This window comes from Nerophis ophidion, linkage group LG04 (genome assembly GCF_033978795.1).
Source record: "Nerophis ophidion isolate RoL-2023_Sa linkage group LG04, RoL_Noph_v1.0, whole genome shotgun sequence".
Taxonomy (NCBI): domain Eukaryota; kingdom Metazoa; phylum Chordata; class Actinopteri; order Syngnathiformes; family Syngnathidae; genus Nerophis; species Nerophis ophidion.
In genome coordinates this window covers 45,512,019-45,532,298 of record NC_084614.1, presented here as the reverse complement: position 1 = coordinate 45,532,298, position 20,280 = coordinate 45,512,019, and positions in this window count along the sequence as shown.

Sequence of the window (20,280 nt, the reverse complement as noted above, 5' to 3'; positions counted from 1 at the left end):
AAAACCCAAGACCAGTGAAGTTGGCACATTGTGTAAATCGTAAAATAAAAACAGAATACAATGATTTGCAAATCCTATTTAACTTATATTCAATTGAATAGACTGCAAAGACAAGATATTTAATGTTCAAACTGAGAAACTTTTTTTTTTTTTTTACAATTTAATGGCAGCAACACATTGCAAAAAAGTTGGCACGGGCATTTTTACCACGGTGTTACATGGCCTTTCCTTTTAACAACACTCAGGAAACTTTCGGGAACTAAGGATACCAATTTTTGAAGCTTTACAGGTGGAATTATTTCCCATTCCTGCTTGATGTACAGCTAAAGTTGTTCAACAGTCTCTGGTCTCCATTGTCGTATTTTAGGCTTTATAATGTGCCACAAATTTTCAACGGGAGACAGGTCTGGAACAACGGACACTTTTACTACGAAGCCACGCTGTTGTAACATGTGCAAAATGTGGCTTGGCATTGTCTTGCTGAAACAAGCAGGGGCGTCCATGATAACATTGCTTAGATGGCAACATATGTTGCTCCAAAACCTTTCAGCATTGTTTGTGCCTTCACAGATGTGTAAGTTACCCATGCCTTGGGCACTAATACACCTCCATACCATCACAGATGCTGGCTTTTGAACTTTGCGCCAAGAACAGTCCGGATGATTCATTTCCTCTTTAGTCCAGAAGACACAACCTCCACAGATTCCAAAAACAATTTGAAATGTGGACTCGTTAGACCACAGAACACTTTTCCACTTTGCATCAGTCCATCTTAGATGAGCTTGGGCCCAGCGAAGCCGGCAGCATTTCTGGGTGTTGTTGATAAATGGCTTTGCTTTGCAGAGTAGAGTTTTAACTTCCACTTACAGAAGTAGCAACAAACTGTAGTTACTGACAGTGGATTTCTGAAGTGTTACTGAGCCCATGTTGCGATATCCTTTTTATACTGTGGTCGGTTTTTAATGCAGTACCACCAAGGTCACGGGCATTCAATGTTACTTGCAGTGATTTCTCCAGATTCTCTGAACCTTTTTAATGATATTACAGACCTTAGATCAATGGTTCTAAACCTGGGTACGATCGAACCCTAGGGGTTCGGGGAGTCGGCCTCAGGGGTTCGGCGGAGATCAAAACACACTCGACTCAACTGATTTGCAGGTGTGACATTTGTTGTGAGTTCATGCACTGTATTGGTTTTGTTGCTTGAACGAGGTGATGTTCATGCACGATTCATTTTGTACACCCGTAAAAAAAACATGGTAACACTTTAGTATGGGGAACATATTCACCATTAATTAGTTTCTTATTAACATGCAAATTAGTAACATATTTGCCCTTAACTAGTCATTATTAAGTATTTATAAATGCCTTATTCGGCATGGCCTGAATAAAATCCTAACCCTCTAACCCTAACCCTAACCCTAACCAAATAACTGTAAATTAAGTCTTTGTTACTTAGAATAAGTTCCCCTAGTGTCCAAATAACTCTAAATTAAGTCTTTGTTACTTAGAATATGTTCCCCATATTAAAGTGTTACCAAAAACATATAACTTTGTCCTGAATTAAAAAAAAAAAATCATTTTGTTTCTTACTAAAGAAGGGTTAGGTGAATGCGGGTATGAAACTGGTGGGGTTCGGTACCTCCAACCAGGTTAAGAACCACTGCCTTAGATGGTGAAATCCCTAAATTCAATGCAATAGCTTGTTGAGAAATGTTGTTCTTTGAATGTGAAATTGCTCACGCATTTGTTCACAAAGTGGTGACCTACGCCCCATCCTTGTTTGTGAATGACTGAGCATTTCATAGAAGCTGCTTTTATACCCAATCATGGGACTCACGAGTCCACAATTAGCCTGATCACCTGTGGGATGTTCCAAATAAGTCTTTGATGAGCATTCCTCAACTTTCTCAGTCTTTTTTGCCACCTGTGCCAGCTTTGTTTAAACATGTTGCAGGCATCAAATTCCAAATAAGCTAATACTTGCAAAAAATAACAGTTTCTCAGTTCGAATGTTAAATATATTGTCTTTGCAGTCTATTTAACTGAATATAGGTTGAAACGGATTTGCAAATCATTGTATTCTGTTTTTATTTACCATTTACACAATGTGCCATCTTCACTGGCTTTGTAATTTAAATCCGATGAATCAATTCCAGACTAAAAATATGAACACAAAACACATTTCATTGGGAAAAATTAATATTTACGCTTCTGTCTTATCTGATACTTGTTTATGTTGACAAATGTGCTGTTTTAGACTGCAATATTGTTCAGTGAAGGAACTTACTACGTATGTCCAGCTTGTGTGTTATTGTATACTCAGCTGTTTTGCGTACCTGATGGCTCCTACCAAGCCTACTATGTTTCTCTTTTGTAATCACAAATAAAAGTGTGGCAGGACTGCTTGTATCGGACATTTTAACATGCAAGCCAATACTTAAAGATTTCAGTACATGTGACACTTGATGGATACACACATCGACACAAGCAATGTGTTGCTTTTCAGAAAAATGTCTAGTTTCACACTGTTTTGTGTACCAAGTGGATGAAAACAATTTTATGATGAGTCGACGTTCCGAAGCTCTGCTTTTGCCATCCGATATTTAAATGTGCAGTAAACCGGAGGAGAGCTCTACCCAGACCACCCGTGGAGTCACAAGGTATTAGTCAAAGAGCACCAACTGGGTCAATAAGATGCAGGGCCAGTGCAGTTCTAGTCTGGTTCTCTATGCACACATGTCCACTCCCTCAAACGCCGACTGACAAGCCTGCTTATGCAATGACCCACTTTTAAATGCTTTCACACAAAATACTCAATTCCTCCTGATTTATTTGTTCCTAAACAGGCGGCTCCCGAGTGAGACATAAAGACATGAAAATATTTCGGTCAGCATGAACTTATAACAATTATAATGACTAGGGAAGGGCACTTTTCATATTTGAACCAATACGGTACCAAGTCACGGTGCTTTTGTGTGTATTAGCTTATGTAATAAATGTTGTTTATTTTAAATAACTGGGCTGGCCAATTTCTATGGTTTGTTTTCTTACACATCTGAGTCTCGTGAGAGAGTATTATATACTCCAGTGGTCCCCGACCTGGGCCACAGGATAATTTTTTACTATTTTTTTATTAAATCAACATAAAAAACACAAGATACACTTACAATTAGTGCACCAACCCAAAGAAAAAAAAAAAAAAGAGATCCCCACCCTCACCCTCCCTGTCGCCGGGCCGCAGGACAAATTATCAAGCGTTGACTGGTCCGCAGCTACAATAAGGTTGGGGACCACTGATATACTCGACTTTGCATTGCAATTCCAAGACATTAGAGGGAAGTATGGCAGCACGGTAAAACAGGGGTTAGTGCATATGCCTCACAATACAAAGGTCCTGGGTTTGATCCACAGGCTCGGAGTCTTTCTGTGTGGAGTTTGCATGTTCTCCCCGTGAATGCGTGGGTTCCCTCCGGGTACTCCGGCTTCCTCCCACCTCCAAAGACATGCACCTGGGGATAGGTTGATTGGCAACACTAAATTGGCCCGAGTGTGTGAATGTGAGTGTGAATGTTGTCTGTCTATCTGTGTTGGCCCTGCGATGAAGTGGCGACTTGTCCAGGGTGTAGCCCGCCTTCCGCACGATTGTAGGTGAGATAGGCACCAGCGCCCCCCGTGACCCCAAAGGGAGTAAGCGGTAGAAAATGGATGGAAGGATGGGTGTGAATGTGAGTGTGAATGTTGTCTGTCTATCTGTGTTGGCCCTGTGATGGGGTGGAGACTTGTCCAGGGTGTACTCCGCCTCCCGCCCGCATTCAGCTGACATAGGCTCCGGCATCCCCTGCAACCCCGAAAGGGACAAGTGGTAGGAATGGATGGATGGATAGATAGAGGGCAGTAGTGCATAGAATACGGGAGAGTCGTGTACAAAGAGAAGCCAGCGAAACAATAGGCGCCATGTTTGGTACTTACAGTAGGACATTGGCAGCTGTGCCCAGAATCATTTCAATTGAGTCTTTGTGATGTTAGTTTTCCTAACGAAAGAAAACAAAATAATAATTCTAAATATAGTTGTAAATCTACTCACATAAACAATAAAACATGTTTTTATGTCATCTAAGTAGTATGTCAATAATGATATTAATTTGGAGGCAATTTTGCGGCCGTTTTTGATGCACTCACTACTATATTAATGCAATGTTTAGTGATTAGCGGCTCTCCAACATGCTCCCGTCGGTAAAATGTACGTCCGAAAATACACAACGACCAAAAATAAACATATTGTCTTTACAAATATGGAGAAATTATGACTTTTGTGTGAAGTATGTCAACTGTGGTGTCTACCTCCTATGTATTGTTTGTAATCACTGCGTAATATACAGTAAGCCTGTGCTTTTACTCTGGTTTTTTAAAAGATTTTTCATAGGTTTTCCTGTGGCAAGTCATGGCTTCTGGCGGGGGGTACTAGGATGACAGGGGATGCAAGACAATAACAGTGCAATACTTTTTCATAACAGGCTCACTACTGCGCTATCTATCTATCTATCTATCTATCTATCTATCTATCTACCTATATATCTATCTATCTATCATCTATCTATCTATTTATCTATCTATCTATCTATCTATCTATCTATCTACCTATCTATCTATCTATCTATCTATCTATCTATCTATCTATCTATCTATCTATTTATCTATCCATCTATCTATCTATCTATGTATCCATATATCTATCTATCTATCTATCTATCTATCTGTCTATCTATCTATCTATCTATCTATCTATCTATCTACAAACCCCGTTTCCATATGAATTGGGAAATTGTGTTAGATGTAAATATAAACGGAATACAATGATTTGCAAATCATTTTCAACCCATATTCAATTGAATATGCTACAAAGACAACATATTTGATGTTCAAACTGATAAACATTTTTTTTTTTGCAAATGGTAATTAACTTTAGAATTGGATGCCAGCAGCACGTGACAAAGAAGTTGGGAAAGGTGGCTATAAATAATGATAAAGTTAAGAAATGCTCATCAAACACTTATTTGGAACATCCCACAGGTATGCAGGCTAATTTGGAACAGGTGGGTGCCATGATTGGGTATAAAAACAGCTTCCATGAAATGCTAAGTAATTCACAAACAAGGATGGGGCGAGGGTCACCACTTTGTAGGCAAATTGTCGAGGGTTAAAAAGGATTTGCAAATCATTGTATTCCGTTTATATTTACATCTAACACAATTTCCCAACTCATATGGAAACGGGTTTGTATCTATCTATCTATCTATCTATCTATCTATCTATCTATCTATCCATCTATCCATCTATCTATCTATCTATCTATCTATCTATCTATCCATCTGTCCATCCATCTATCTATCTATCTATCTATCTATCTATCTATCCATCTATCTATCTATTGCCGCTTTTTACTGCAATATGTATTAGTTTGTTTGGATTATTGATGACACATGCGGAAAAGGTGCAATTTTAAAGCAAAGTTTTGTCAAGCAAAGTTAATTAATGTACTGTTACTGAGAGTGTGATACGTCACGTTTCTCAAATGTATGTATGCTTGCTTACCTCACACAAGAAATTGTTGCTTTTGGCTCTCCAACCATCTTTGCAAACCTTTATTTCTAATATTTTTCTCCTTTCTGGGTTGCGGTAAATGTATGCATTGGCTTCCCGCATTTTTTGCAAGTGGCACATCCCCATGCCGCATAACAGAGCATGTTTACAAGGCAAACACTCGGCAGACACTCTTCAATTAAGTGAAATGTATGATGAAGAAGTGCAGTGTCGCTTAACTGCGGCTTCAAACTGGTACGTAACATGGAGCCCTGTATTTACGTGAGTGCCTTTTGACCAATCATTGAGGAGAACGCTTGAAACCGGGTTGTCCATACGCTCTCTGTCCATGACTCTGGACTACGGTCTGTTGCCATAGTGTGGACGTAGTCTCTGCCTTTAAGTTGAATGTGCTAGTTTTGTCTTCTATTGAGTCCTAAAAAGTGTGTAAGAAAAGGGAGAACGGATGCAATTTGGCTTAAAAATTAACGATAAAGGTGAAGTTATAACACTGAAACGCCCACCGGAAGAGGTGCTCTACATTGCTAGCTAGCTAAGGGCTTAAGTCCAGCCCCAGTCAGCAGTGTTTTAGTTACTTCTAAATCACTAATCCTCGTCTCCATGGCGACAAATAAAGTACGTTTCTTACAAGTATCATCCCTGCAGGACGAGGAATAGAAAAACTACACACCGTAGCTCACCGGACTCAAATTGGAAACAAAAGCCATGGGTGGATCTAAACTAGACTTCCACTGTAATGATACCAAGTACAGTAGTGTATTTAGTCGATACTACTATGATTACGTCGATATTTTTCGGCATCACAACATTGTCTTCCGTTTTTCCTAATTGTATATTAAGTTTTTTAACTCAGGAAATATGTCCCTGGACACAAGAGAACTTTTAATACGACCACTGTACAAAGTATGATCCTGTAACTACTTGGTATTGGATTGATACCCAAATATAAATGATAAATGGCTTGTACTTTTATAACGCTTTTCTACCTTCAAGGTACTCAAAGCGCTTTGACACTACTTCCACATTCACCCATTCACACAAACATTCACACACTGATGGAGGGAGCTGCCATGCAAGGCGCTAACCAGCACCCATCAGGAGCAAGGGTGAAATGTCTTGCTCAGGACACAACGGACGTGACGAGGTTGGTACTAGGTGGGAATTAAACTAGGGACCCTCGGGCTGCGCACGGCCACTCTCCCACTGCGCCACCCCGTCCCAATATATGGTCTCGTCCAAAACTAATGTAAAGTATCAAACAACAGAAAAAAAGTGAATATTACAGAATCGTAGATAGAACTTGTTAAGAGAGAAAGTAAGCAGATAATAATAGTAAATGAACAAGTAGATTAATAATACATTTTCTACCACTTGTGTTGGGATGTCGCATGGCTGCAGTTGTGTGACCTCAAGTATGCAAAAATCCAGGAGAGCAGAAAGCCGGTAAGATGATTTTAATTTCATCAAAGTAAAAGATATAAACAGAAAGCAGTCTTGCATGGAGATGTTCCCAACATGGTTTTAACTTCGAGCACTGAGGAGTGCTCGAGTGAAACATAAATAGACCTGTTGATTGACCGCAGCTGAGGACCGCTGCCAATCAACGGCGAGTGTGACAAAAACAATGCTCAGCGGAGTAAACAGGAAGTATGACAAAATAAGAGCACTGAACAGGAAACAAAGTACAAAACACGAAAAACTATCAGAAAGTAAGTGACAGATCGTTACAGGACCTCCCCCTCAAGGAACAGATACCAGATGTTCCCTGGAAAAGAAAAATGGAAAAAAATGTCCACAAAGTAAGGGAGGATGGAAGGAGGATTTGGTGGAAGGTCGCCAAACCTCGTGTCCCCGCAGCCAGCGAGGGAAAGTCAGGTGGCGACGCCGCGTAGAGCGCCGCTGGAACTGGCGGGGCGGGCGGCCACGGAACAGCCACATCATTGGCCGAAAAAGAGACGAGTGCATCCCGCGAGGAGGACGCCCAGGGCACGGCCACATCCGCGGCTGACGTGGAGGCGGGCGCGCTGAAGCAGGCCCGGAGACAGCAGACAAAGCGGCGGGGGCTGCAGCCAAAACAGATACCTCTGCAGGAGGCGGCTGAGGAGCCGATGTTGGTGCCGGCGTGGAAGCGGCAGACGTCATCAACGGCGTGGAAGCGGCAGACGTCATCAACGGCGTGGAAGCGGCAGACGTCATCAACGGCGTGGAAGCGGCAGACGTCATCAACGGCGTGAAAGCGGCAGACGTCATCGGCGGCGTGAAAGCGGCAGACGTCATCGGCGGCGTGAAAGCGGCAGACGTCATCGGCGGCGTGAAAGCGGCAGACGTCATCGGCGGCGTGAAAGCGGCAGACGTCATCGGCGGCGTGAAAGCGGCAGACGTCATCGGCGGCGTGAAAGCGGCAGACGTCATCGGCGGCGTGAAAGCGGCAGACGTCATCGGCGGCGTGAAAGCGGCAGACGTCATCGGCGGCGTGAAAGCGGCAGACGTCATCGGCGGCGTGAAAGCGGCAGACGTCATCGGCGGCGTGAAAGCGGCAGACGTCATCAACGGCGTGATTGTTGCAGATGTCATCGGCGGCGTGAAAGCGGCAGATGACGCCGGGCGAGGAGCAGCAAATGCTGGCCGAGGAATAGCGGATGCCGGCGGTGACGAAGCCCGGCGTGGTGCTGCTCTTGGCGGCGTTGGAACCGTGCGTAGTGCCGGCGTTGGGGCTCGGCGTGGAGCCGGCGTTGGGGCTCGGCGTGGAGCCGGCGTTGGGGCTCGGCGTGGAGCCGGCGTTGGGGCTCGGCGTGGAGCCGGCGTTGGGGCTCGGCGTGGAGCCGGCGTTGGGGCTAGGCGTGGAGCCGGCGTTGGAGCTGTGCGAAAGCCCGCTAGGGACGTAGATGTCTCCGAGGAAGGAGACGCTGGCGGGGATGACAGCGGTGTGTGCCTGGCTGCACCGCAGTGTATAGTGGGCCCCCCTCCACTAGGTGGCTGCCAGACACCGTTCACACATGCGGGAAAACGTGCCTGCTCGTCGGAGTCCCCCGGTGCGAAAACCAGGGACGGGCGGGAGGGGACCAGGAGGAGGGACGAAGACACGTCCCGTGCCGAGTCCCAGCAGGAGGACAAAAGCGACCTCACTGTGGGCTCCACTGGAGCTCTCGGCGAACCAAAAAAGAGAGCGGGAGCTGGCAAAAAGAGCAGCCGGGGAGCAGCCGCTGGAAGCTGCGTAGGAGCAGGGAGAAGCAGCTCAGCAGACGACGGGAAGGATGGCGGCGGCGGACGTGCCGGTCGGAGAGCCGCAGTCGGCGACGGAGCCGCAGGAGCCGCGAGACGTGAAGGAGGAGGCGGGCGCGCCGGTCGGTGAGCCGTAGCCGGCAGCGTTGCCGAGAGGAAGGATGGCGGCGGAGGACGCGCCGGTCGGAGAGCCGTAGCCGGTAGCGTTGCCGCGGGAGCCGCGAGGCATGCAGGAAGTGGCGGACGTGCTGGTCGGAGAGCCGTAGCCAGCCGTTGAGCCGAGAGGAAAGATGGCGGCGGGGGACGCGCCGGTCGGAGAGCCGAAGCCGGTGGCGTTGCCGCGGGGAGAGGGTCCGCGTCTGTAGGCTGGGACCGCACAAACCTGGCCTTCAAGTCCTCCAGGAATTGTGCGGTCCAGAACGTCGGCTGAGGATTGCCGACAGGGATTCTCGCGAGGTCACAATTTTCTGGCTCGAAGTTACTGTTGGGATGTCGCATGGCTGCAGTTGTGTGACCTCAAGTATGCAAAAATCCAGGAGAGCAGAAAGCCGGTAAGATGATTTTAATTTCATCAAAGTAAAAGATATAAACAGAAAGCAGTCTTGCATGGAGATGTTCCCAACATGGTTTTAACTTCGAGCACTGAGGAGTGCTCGAGTGAAACATAAATAGACCTGTTGATTGACCGCAGCTGAGGACCGCTGCCAATCAACGGCGAGTGTGACAAAAACAATGCTCAGCGGAGTAAACAGGAAGTATGACAAAATAAGAGCACTGAACAGGAAACAAAGTACAAAACACGAAAAACTATCAGAAAGTAAGTGACAGATCGTTACAACTTGTCTGTAATAATTTTGACAAAATAATAGAATGGAAAATGACACAATATGTTACTGCATATGATAGCAGCTAAATGAGGAGCCTTTGTTTGCTTACTTACTAATAAAAGACAAGTTGTCTTGTATGTTTACTATTTCATTTTAGGACAAACTCGCAATAAGAAACATATGTTTATGTACCCTAAGATTTTTTGTTAAAATAAAGCCAAATAGTGCCGTTTTTTGTGGTCCCCTTTATTTAGAAAAGTATCCGAAAGTATCGAAATAATTTAGGTACCGGTACCAAAATATTGGTATCGGGACAACATTACTTCCTAGTAGCATGCTATCTTCCGGTTTCATCCTACTTCTTGTTTTCTCTGTATTACGTATGTTTTGGGGTTTGAGCGTGCTTTGGACATTGCTGTGCGTTTGCCCCTGTTGGCCACTGTAATGCTCTAGAACAGGGGTGTCAAACTCAAATACAGAGTGGGACAACATTTTAAATGCAACAAAGCCGCGGGCCAAGGTTGAACAAATTAACCTTTTAATAGGGACCCAAACAAGTTTTGCATTAATTATTGAACAAGCAAGGCTTATATAACTTCAGTGACATGCAAAATCCAGTTTCAAATAATAATAATAATAATAATATAAAAAAATATCAATGGCATATCAAATAAAATTTTAATAAAAATGTAATGTCTTTTTTCTATTTGCAATCTTCTGAGGTAAATATCAAATTATTTCCACAGGCTAATAATAAATTTGAAAATAAAACAACAATAATGAATGAACCAAACATTCAAGCCTTGAAGTAGCAAGAGAAAATGCATGAATAAAACGTTAATTATTGGTCAGTTTGCTGGAAGTTTCCCGGGAGAGTTAGTGCTGCAAGGGGTTCTGGGTATTTGTTCTGTAGTGTTACGGTGCGAATGTTCACCCGAAATGTATTTGTCATTCTTGTTTGGTGTGGGTTCACAGTGTGGCACATATTTGTAACAGTGCTAAAGTTGTTTATACGGCCACCCTCAGTGTGACCTGTATGGCTGTTGACCAAGTATGCCTTGCATTCACTTGTGTGTGTGTTTGTGTGTGTGTGTGTGTGTGTGTGTGTGTGTGTGTGTGTGTGTGTGTGTGTGTGTGTGTGTGTGTGTGTGTGTGTGTGTGTGTAAAAGCCACAAATATTATGTGACACGCTATTAGTTTGGAGGAAAAGCGAACGTGACGACAGGTTGTAGAGAACGCTAAAGGCAGTGCCTTAAATGCACGCCCCCAATATAGTTGTCCAGAAGGAAATCGGTAGAAATTCGGGAGAACTGTTGCCCCATGAGATTTTCGGGAGGGGCATTGAACTTCGGGAGTCTACTGGGAAAATTAGGAGAGTTGACAAGTATGAGTATTAGCGGTGAATGCGGTGTTACAGCGGCACCGACGCTGTATAACACCGGCGGGCCAGCTCTAATGCTAAATTGATATTGCCTCAAGGGCCAAATTAAATTACATGGCGGGTCAGATTTTGCCCGCAGGCCAGAGTTTGACACCCATGTTCTAGAAAGAAACAAAATATAACAAACTCGATAACACAGACAAGGCAGGAACTGTTTTTTGCTATACGCCAGGGGTGTCAAACTCAAATACAGAGTGGGCCAACATTTTAAACGAAACAAAGCCCCGGGCCAAGGTTGAACAAATTAACCTTTTAATAGGGACCCAAACAAGTTTTGCATTAAATATTGAACAAGCAAGGCTTATATAACTTTAGTGACATGCAAAATCCAGTTTCAAATAATAATAATAATGATTAAAAAAAATATCAATGGCATATCAAATACAATTTTAATAAAAATGTAATGCCTTTTTTTCTGTTTGCAATCTTCTGAGGTAAATATCAATTTTTTTCCACAGGCTAATAATAAATTTGAAAATAAAACAACAATAATGAATGAACCAAACATTCAAGCCTTGAAGTAGCAAGAGAAAATGCATGAATATAACGTTAATTATTGGTCAGTTTGCTGGAAGTTTCCCAGAAGAGTTAGTGCTGCAAGGTGTTCTGGGTATTTGTTCTGTTGTGTTACGGTGCGGATGTTCACCCGAAATGTGTTTGTCATTCTTGTTTGGTGTGGGTTCACAGTGTGGCGCATATTTGTAACAGTGCTAAAGTTGTTTATACGGCCACCCTCAGTGTGACCTGTATGGCTGTTGACCAAGTATGCATTGCATTCACTTGTGTGTGTGTAAAAGCCACAAATATTATGTGACACGCTGTTAGTCTGGAGGAAAAGCGAACGTGACGAAAGGTTGTAGAGAACGCTAAAGGCAGTGCCTTAAATGCACGCCCCCAATATAGTTGTCCAGGAAGAAATCGGTAGAAATTCGGGAGAATGGTTGCCCCGGGAGGTTTTCGGGAGGGGCCCTGAACTTCGGGAGTCTACCGGGAAAATTAGGAGAGTTGGCAAGTATGAGTATTAGCGGTGAACGCGGTGTTACAGCGGCTCCGACGCTGTATAACTCCGGCGGGCCAGCTCTAATGCTAAATTGATATTGCCTCTAGGGCCAAATTGAATTACACGGCGGGCCAGATTTGGCCCGCGGGCCAGAGTTTGACACCCATGCTCTAGAAAGAAACAAAATATAACAAACTCGATAACACAGACAAGGCAGGAACTGTTTCTTGCAATACGCAAAGTATTTTTTTCTGGCATTATACTGTGCACCTCCACAAGCATTAAAAACACCCTTAAAGGTGACCTGTGGAAGCTTGCAAAACAATGCTACAAACTAGTCATGACTGGCGATTGCGCTAAGAAGACACTCTGCCATCGTTTTGTAAACCCTTTGCCTTACCAGTTAAATACGTGAGCAGGGGTGTCCGAAAGCGGACTCTGTTTTTTATGGCCTTGAGACACATTGCAGTAAAAACTAATAGAGCAAAGTGTCATATTATAACAGGAAAATTAGTGACAGATGATGCTGGTGACCCTGCAGACGAGAAATTATGCAGAGTGAGAGACTCCACGTTGTGGTACAAGAATCGTCAATCAGGCGCAGTTTAATCTCTCCGACACACTGAAGGACAAAAGCAGAATGTTTACTGAGATGCCGGAGACGACTGTTTAAAATGTCCGCTGTAATCCAGTCCTAATCACTCTTGTCTTTATTTTGCACAGAGGTCAAGTGTTTGTTTTTTGCAGTTATTTTGTTAATGAATGATCCACTCATCACAATAACATTGCCGGCGCTTCTTTAACCTTGCAACAATAATGTTGTGGTACAGGTGTGCTTTGTGTTGCGTTGTGTGTCTTTGCAGATGTGTCTTTGGCAAACTCCAGTCAGTGTGGAATGTAACAACCGTGCCAGCACTGATTGCAGTTCAAAGGTTATAGTGTGGTGTGACTTGCAAAGGGTCCTCCTCTGTGTAACTCGCACCTGCTTCCTCCTCCCCAAAACGCCCTCGCTTGGCGTGACCTCTGAGGAGTCACTCTGGGTGAAACTTAGGAGGGGTTAAAGATCAAAAGTGCAATGGTTAACTTGAGAAAAAAACTGCGTTTCAATCGTAACCTTGTTCCGTTGCACACCGTTTACCCTCCACTGTTTTATTTACCTCAGTAAAGTACTCAGGAAACATAAAATATTCGGATGGAAAGATTCGTAACAATATTAATAATTATCTGACCCAAAAACCTCAGAGTCAACTCTCGTCTAAATATCAAAGTACAGTCTGGTGTATTTTAAACAGAGGAAGTCACTTAACCATCAGGAAAAGGAGAAGAGTTATTTATAAATCAACTCCAATGTTAACATGTGACATAACTTGTGAAACATATTTGAAATAAATAATAATTGCTATTATATAGATCAATGTATCATTAAATGTATAGTTAAAATACAATACCATATTTTTCGGATTATAAGTTGCTCCGGAGTATACGTCGCACCGGCCAAAAATGCATAATAAAGAAGGAAAAAACATATATAAGTCGCACTGGAGTATAAGTCGCATTTTTGGGAGAAATTTATTTGGTAAAATCCAACACCAAGAATAGACATTTGAAAGGCAATTTAAAATAAATAAAGAATAGTGAACAACAGGCTGAATAAGTGTACGTTATATGACGCATAAATAACCAACTGAGAATGTGCCTGGTATGTTAACGTAACATATTATGGTAAGAGTCATTCAAATATCTATAACATATAGAACATGCTGTAAATTTACCAAACAATCTGTCACTCCTAATCGATAAATCCGATTAGATTTTCTTCCTCGATGTCCATCCATCCATCCATTTTTCTACCGCTTATTCCTCGATGTCGCTTCTAAACAACTCTGCCAACTCCAAAGGTATGCGCCGCTTCCTCTTGTCGTTTTCTGCTGCATATTTCACTACGTCCAGCTTGTAATCTGCAGTACATGATATCCTTTTCGGTGCCATTTTTGTTTAGCCCTTCTCAGTTTGTATAAGTTACCGCAAACATTGAAATGATCCATTTTAATAGCTATGGCAGCAGCACATAGCATATAGCAGTTAGCATTCCATGACCCACAATGCACTTCTGCCATGACCCTCCCCCGCCGAATTCTTATTGGTTGACTTTTGCTGACATGTGTGTGACGATTGCAAACATTTTCTTCGTCTCTTCCGCAAATGAGATAAATAATATTAATTAATATTTTACGGTAATATGGTAATAATTTCACACATAAGTTGCTCCGGAGTAGATGTCGCACCCCCGGCCAAGCTATGAAAAAAAATGCGCCTTATGATCCGAAAAATACGGTAATAAGAATATTAATAATAATGAAAGTGAAAATACAGATTATTCAAGTATAATCACAATAATAACATAGTCACATTTATTTTATAGTATGATTGCTAATTTGTTTTTGTTATTGATATTGCAGTTGTTGTTATTCATATTTTTAATTAAATCTATTAATGTATCATTAACCATCTGGTATAATAGTAAAAAATAAAACATTTAGTTGTAAAATATATGTTATACTGAAAATAATAATACAAAACAATAGTAAGAACAATAATAATCCGTTTAAACATTAATGTTATTTTATAAGAGTAATTATTTAATAAGGGCAGCACGGGGGGAGCGGGGTTAGTGCGACTGCCTCACAATACGAAGGTCCTGCAGTCCTGGGTTCAATCCCAGGCTCGGGATCTTTCTGTGTGGAGTTTGCATGTTCTCCCCGTGAATGCGTGGGTTCCCTCCGGGTACTCCGGCTTCCTCACACTTCCAAAGACATGCACCTGGGGATAGGTTGATTAGCAACACTAAATTGGCCTTAGTGTGTGAATGTGAGTGTGAATGTTGTCTATGTGTGTTGGCCCTGCGATGAGGTGGCGACTTGTCCAGGGTGTACCCCGCCTTCCGCTCGATTGTAGCTGAGATAGGCACCAGCGCCCCCCGCGACTCCGAAGGGAATAAGCGGTAGGAAATGGATGGATGGAATTATTTAATAATGAAAAATAATATTGAATTGTCTTGTATCACTGTATAGGGTAAAGTGTATTATTTTTCTTTTTTTTTAAATGTATTATATAGATACTCATTTACAAATATAAAACACAAACACAACGAATATATTATTAATAATATTTATCTATAATAATACAATAATAATAACATATTAATATCGCATTTTAATACATTTGATTAGGATTGCAGTTATTTATACGTTTGTACCTTCTTTTTTGTTTATATCAATGCCACATTTTAATTTACTTCTTCAGTTTTTTTGTTTTTTTTAATAAGGATTTTTCAGTTATTGTTGAAAAGAAAACATTGCAAATTGAACATTGGAAAATATAATACATACATGGCAGCATACAGTATATTGGACTACTTCACAAAGGTTTCATAAGGTTTGAAAAAGGCTTGTTTTTATTGTAATGAAAATATGTGATTCATTCACTACACAAATAGTTTTTCTTTACATATATTCTTTTTTTCTTTCTTACAACATAGCGTCATCACATTATCATCTTTACACAAGTGGCCGTGTCAAATAAATAATATCATGAACATAATAACTCATCGTTTCTGGAAAGAAGACTTTAGAGCATTCAGCGCTCCGGGGGAGGGAATGACAGGGCGGACATTGTATCTCCTTCATGTGGCGCTGCGGTCAAGGTTCAAAGATGAAAGGTCAGTTTGGTTAAAGGTTACAAGGTGAGGGAGCGTCCAAATTGCTGAAGCAGTCATGCTCATCTGACTTGAGACCGATTTTATTCATAGGCATAAAAAAGTTTATGTCCTCAACACACAAAGTGCAGCATCAACATTTTGTTATGTAGGCCACTTTGTTGGCAGGACTTCCAACACACTTTTGTTGTCAATCATGCAAATTGCTGGGGAAAAAAAAAACACAACATGTGGTGTTTATGGCAATGCTGTTGATGAAGCGCTGCTCTGATTATAAACACACACCGACACATATAAAAATAAATAGGTGATGTAGTTCAAGGCTATGTTAACTTGACTCCGTCAGCATTTTGGGGGAATAACTGTGTGATAATGATCATCACTTTGAAACAATCAGGGGTGAAGAAGATTTTGTGGTCACATCTGCTGTTTTGCCAATGACTTCACACTTTACACACACTTTCACGCCTCGCCGCCTTAAAGGCACCTCGACCCCATTTGTTCGCCTTTCGCCGTTACTTTTATGCCGCATTTTTTCACACACTCTTGTGTTGATAATAAACATTATCTTTTAAATATACTAAGTTATTACAACTGTACTTTACATTTCTTTTCTCAATAAAATAATTAATTTAGTTATAACTTGGGGTTTCCCGTTGCTAATGTTGATATTGGTTCGATATCAGCAAAAAAGCTAGTATTGGATTACAGTATGTCGACTTGCATGTTGGAAAATGTCCGATACAAGCAGTTGTCTTGCCAATTAACATCTAAATGTCCTCTAAAAAGCATGTGTATTTTACTCAAGTCATTTACAAAAGGTAAATATGAGAGGTATAGGCTACCAGGAGCTTGCAGCTACACAACAGCAAAGCACACACGAGCACACAAAGGTAATAACAACAATATTGCAATCTAAACAGCACATTTGTCAATATAAACAAGTATCAAATAATATTAGTTGCATATTACTTAAACATACAAAATGACCAAGGCAGAAGTGGATTTGAAAGTATACAGGAACAAACGTGTACGCATCATTCAAATTACCGTGTCATTACATTGACTTAATGAAGTACTTTGGCCACCTGGTGTTGCCAGAAAAAAACTATTAAAGTTTATTTAGAGAGTTACAACAAACGGTCAATGTTCCTATTTAAATAATATATTTTAAAGTATAACACATAAAAGTATGATGTATGAAAATAGATCAATCAATCAATCAATCAATCAATGTTTACTTATATAGCCCTAAATCACTAGAGTCTCAAAGGGCTGCACAAACCACTACGACTTCCTCGGTAGGCCCACATAAGGGCAAGGAAAACTCACACCCAGTGAGACGTTGGTGACAATGATGACTATGAGAACCTTGGATAGGACCACATATGTGGGCAAACCACCCCCTCTCTAGGGGAGCAAAAGCAATGGCTGTCGAGTGGGTCTAACATGATACTGTGAAAGTTCAATCCATTGTGGATCTAACACAGCCGCGAGAGCCCAGTTCAAAGCGGATCCAACACAGCAGCGAGAGTCCAGTCCAAAGCGGATCCAACACAGCAGCGAGAGTCCCGTCGTCAGCGGAGCCAGCAAGAAACCATCCCAAGCGGAGGCGGATCAGCAGCGCAGAGATGTCCCCAGCCGATACACAGGCGAGCGGTCCATCCTGGGTCCCGACTCTGGACTAGCGATCCATCCTGGGTCCCGACTCTGGACGAGCGGTCCATCTTTGATTCCGAATCTGGACAGCCAGTACTTCATCCATGGCCATCGGACCGGACCCCTCCACAAGGGAGAGTGGGACATAGGAGAAAAACAAAAGAAACGGCAGATCAACTGGTCTAAAAAGGGAGTCTATTTAAAGGCTACAGTATACAAATGCGTTTTAAGGTGAGACTTAAATGCTTCTACTGAGGTGGCATCTCGAACTGTTACCGGGAGGGCTTTCCAGAGTACTGGAGCCCGAATGGAAAACGCTCTATAACCCGCAGACTTTTTTGGGGCTTTGGGAATCACTAATAAGCCGGAGTCCTTTGAACGCAGATTTGTTGCCGGGACATATGGTACAATACAATCGGCAAGATAGGCTGGAGCTAGACCGTGTAGTACAGGGGTGTCAAACTCAAATGCAGAGTGGGCCAAAATTATGAACTGAACAAAGCCGCGGGCCAAGGTTGAACAAATTAACCTTTTAATAGGGACCCAAACAAGTTTTGCATTGAATATTGAACAAGCGAGACTTATATAACTTTATAGTGACATGCAAAATCGAGTTTCAAATAATACTAATAATTTAAAAAGAGCAATGCGTATAAAATCTAATTTAAATACAAATTGAATGCCTCTTTTCTATTTGCAGACTTCTCAGTTAAATATAAAAATCAACTTTTCCCACAGGCTAATAATAAATGTTTATATTGTAGCGTCCAGGAAGAGGTAGTGCTGCAAGGGGTTCTTTGTTTTTGTTCTGTTGTGTTTATGTTGTGTTACAGTGCGGATGTTCTCCCGAAATTTGCTTGTCATTCTCGTTTAGTGTTGGTTCACAGTGTGGCGCATATTTGTAACAGCCATAAAGTTGTTTATACGGCCACCCTCAGTATGACCTGTATGGCTGTTGACCAATCTTGCATTGCATTAGCGTGTGTGTGTGTAAAAGCCACATATATCATGTGACTAGGCCGGCACGCTGTTTCTACGTAGGAAAAGCGGACGTGGCGAAAGGTTTTAGAGGACGCTTGAGGCAGTGCCTTTAAGGTGCGCCCCTAATATTGTTGTCCAGGTGGGAATCGGGAGAAATTTGGGAGAATGGTTGCCCCTTGTAATTTTCGTGAGGGGCACTGAAATTTGGAAGTCTCCTTGGAAAATCGGGGGGTTTAGCAAGTATGAGTATTAGCGGTGAATGTGGTGTGTGGTGTTACAGCGACACCGCCGCTGTATAATATCGGCGGGCCAGCTCTAATGTTAATTTGATATTGCCTCAAGGGCCAAATGAAAATACACGGCGAGCCAAATTTGGCCCGCGGGCCAGAGTTTGACACCCATGGTGTAGTATTTTATGAGTAAGTAGTAAAACCTTAAAGTCACATCTTAAGTGCACAGGAAGCCAGTGCAGATGAGCCAGTATAGGCGTAATATGATCAAACTTTGTTGTTCTTGTCAAAAGTCTAGCTGCCGCATTTTGTACTAACTGTAATCTTTTAAAGCTAGACATGGGGAGACCCGAAAATAATACGTTACAGTAATCGAGGCGAGGCGTAAAAAACACATGGATAGAATGGAGCGAATTTTAGCGATATTACAGAGATGAAAGAAAGCCGTTTTAGTAACGCTTTTAATGTGTGACTCAAAGGAGAGAGTTGGGTCGAAGATAATACCCAGATTCTTTACCGAGTTGCCTTGTTGAATTGTTTGGTTGTCAAATGTTAAAGTTGTATTATTAAATAGAGGTCGGTGTCTAGCAGGACCGATAATCAGCAATTCCGTTTTTTTGGCGTTGAGTTGCAAAAGGTTAGCGGACAGCCATTGTTTAATTTCATTAAGACACGCCTCCAGCTGACTACAATCTGGCGTGTTGGTCAGCTTTAGGGGCATGTAGAGTTGGGTGTCATCAGCATAACAGTGAAAGCTAACACCGTATTTGCGTATGATGTCACCTTGAGGCAGCATGTAGAGTGCAGGGCCAAGGACCGATAATATTATAATGTACATCATTCACATGTTCACATGTATATTAAATTTAAAAAAATAATGATTCTAGTAGATACAATATTATAAAAACATATTTTTTGTATATTGATGGATTTCTAAAACAATTTTTCCATATATATACAATATTATAACGTACAATAATATTCATATCCCCTGTAGAGTAAGAAATACTTGTTTTCAATTAGTTATAATATTATAATGTTTGTTAAGCATCTGTTTATATGTATATCAAAATTATTGTTTTGAATATTGGTCAAAATAAACGCAATATCAACAGGTGCATTATCCATATTTAAATATGTTCTGTGTATGAATAAATGCAAGGGATTTAAATAGATACAGTATGGTAATGTATATTCTTCATATGGTAATATGTATACAAACACAATTTTACAAATTACAAATAAAAAATATATTCAAATAATGTACATTATTCACATGTCATATGCACATACCGTATATCCTTGAATTACCACAGGGCATATAGTATGCGCCTGCCTTGAATTACTGCCGGGTCAAACTCGCTTCCCAAAATAAGTAACGCATGCTTAGTATTACCGCCTGGTCAAACTTGTGACGTCACGAGTAACACTTCCCCTGTCATCATTTTCAAAATGGGGGAGGCTGATTTCAATACCGGTAATTTGAAATCGCATAAAGGGAAGAAGATTAAGAGCTATTCAGTAGGATTTAAGGTCCAAGCTTACATCACACTCAAATTTTTACTGCATACCTTTGGTAAGTGCCAGAATGAGAAGAGGTT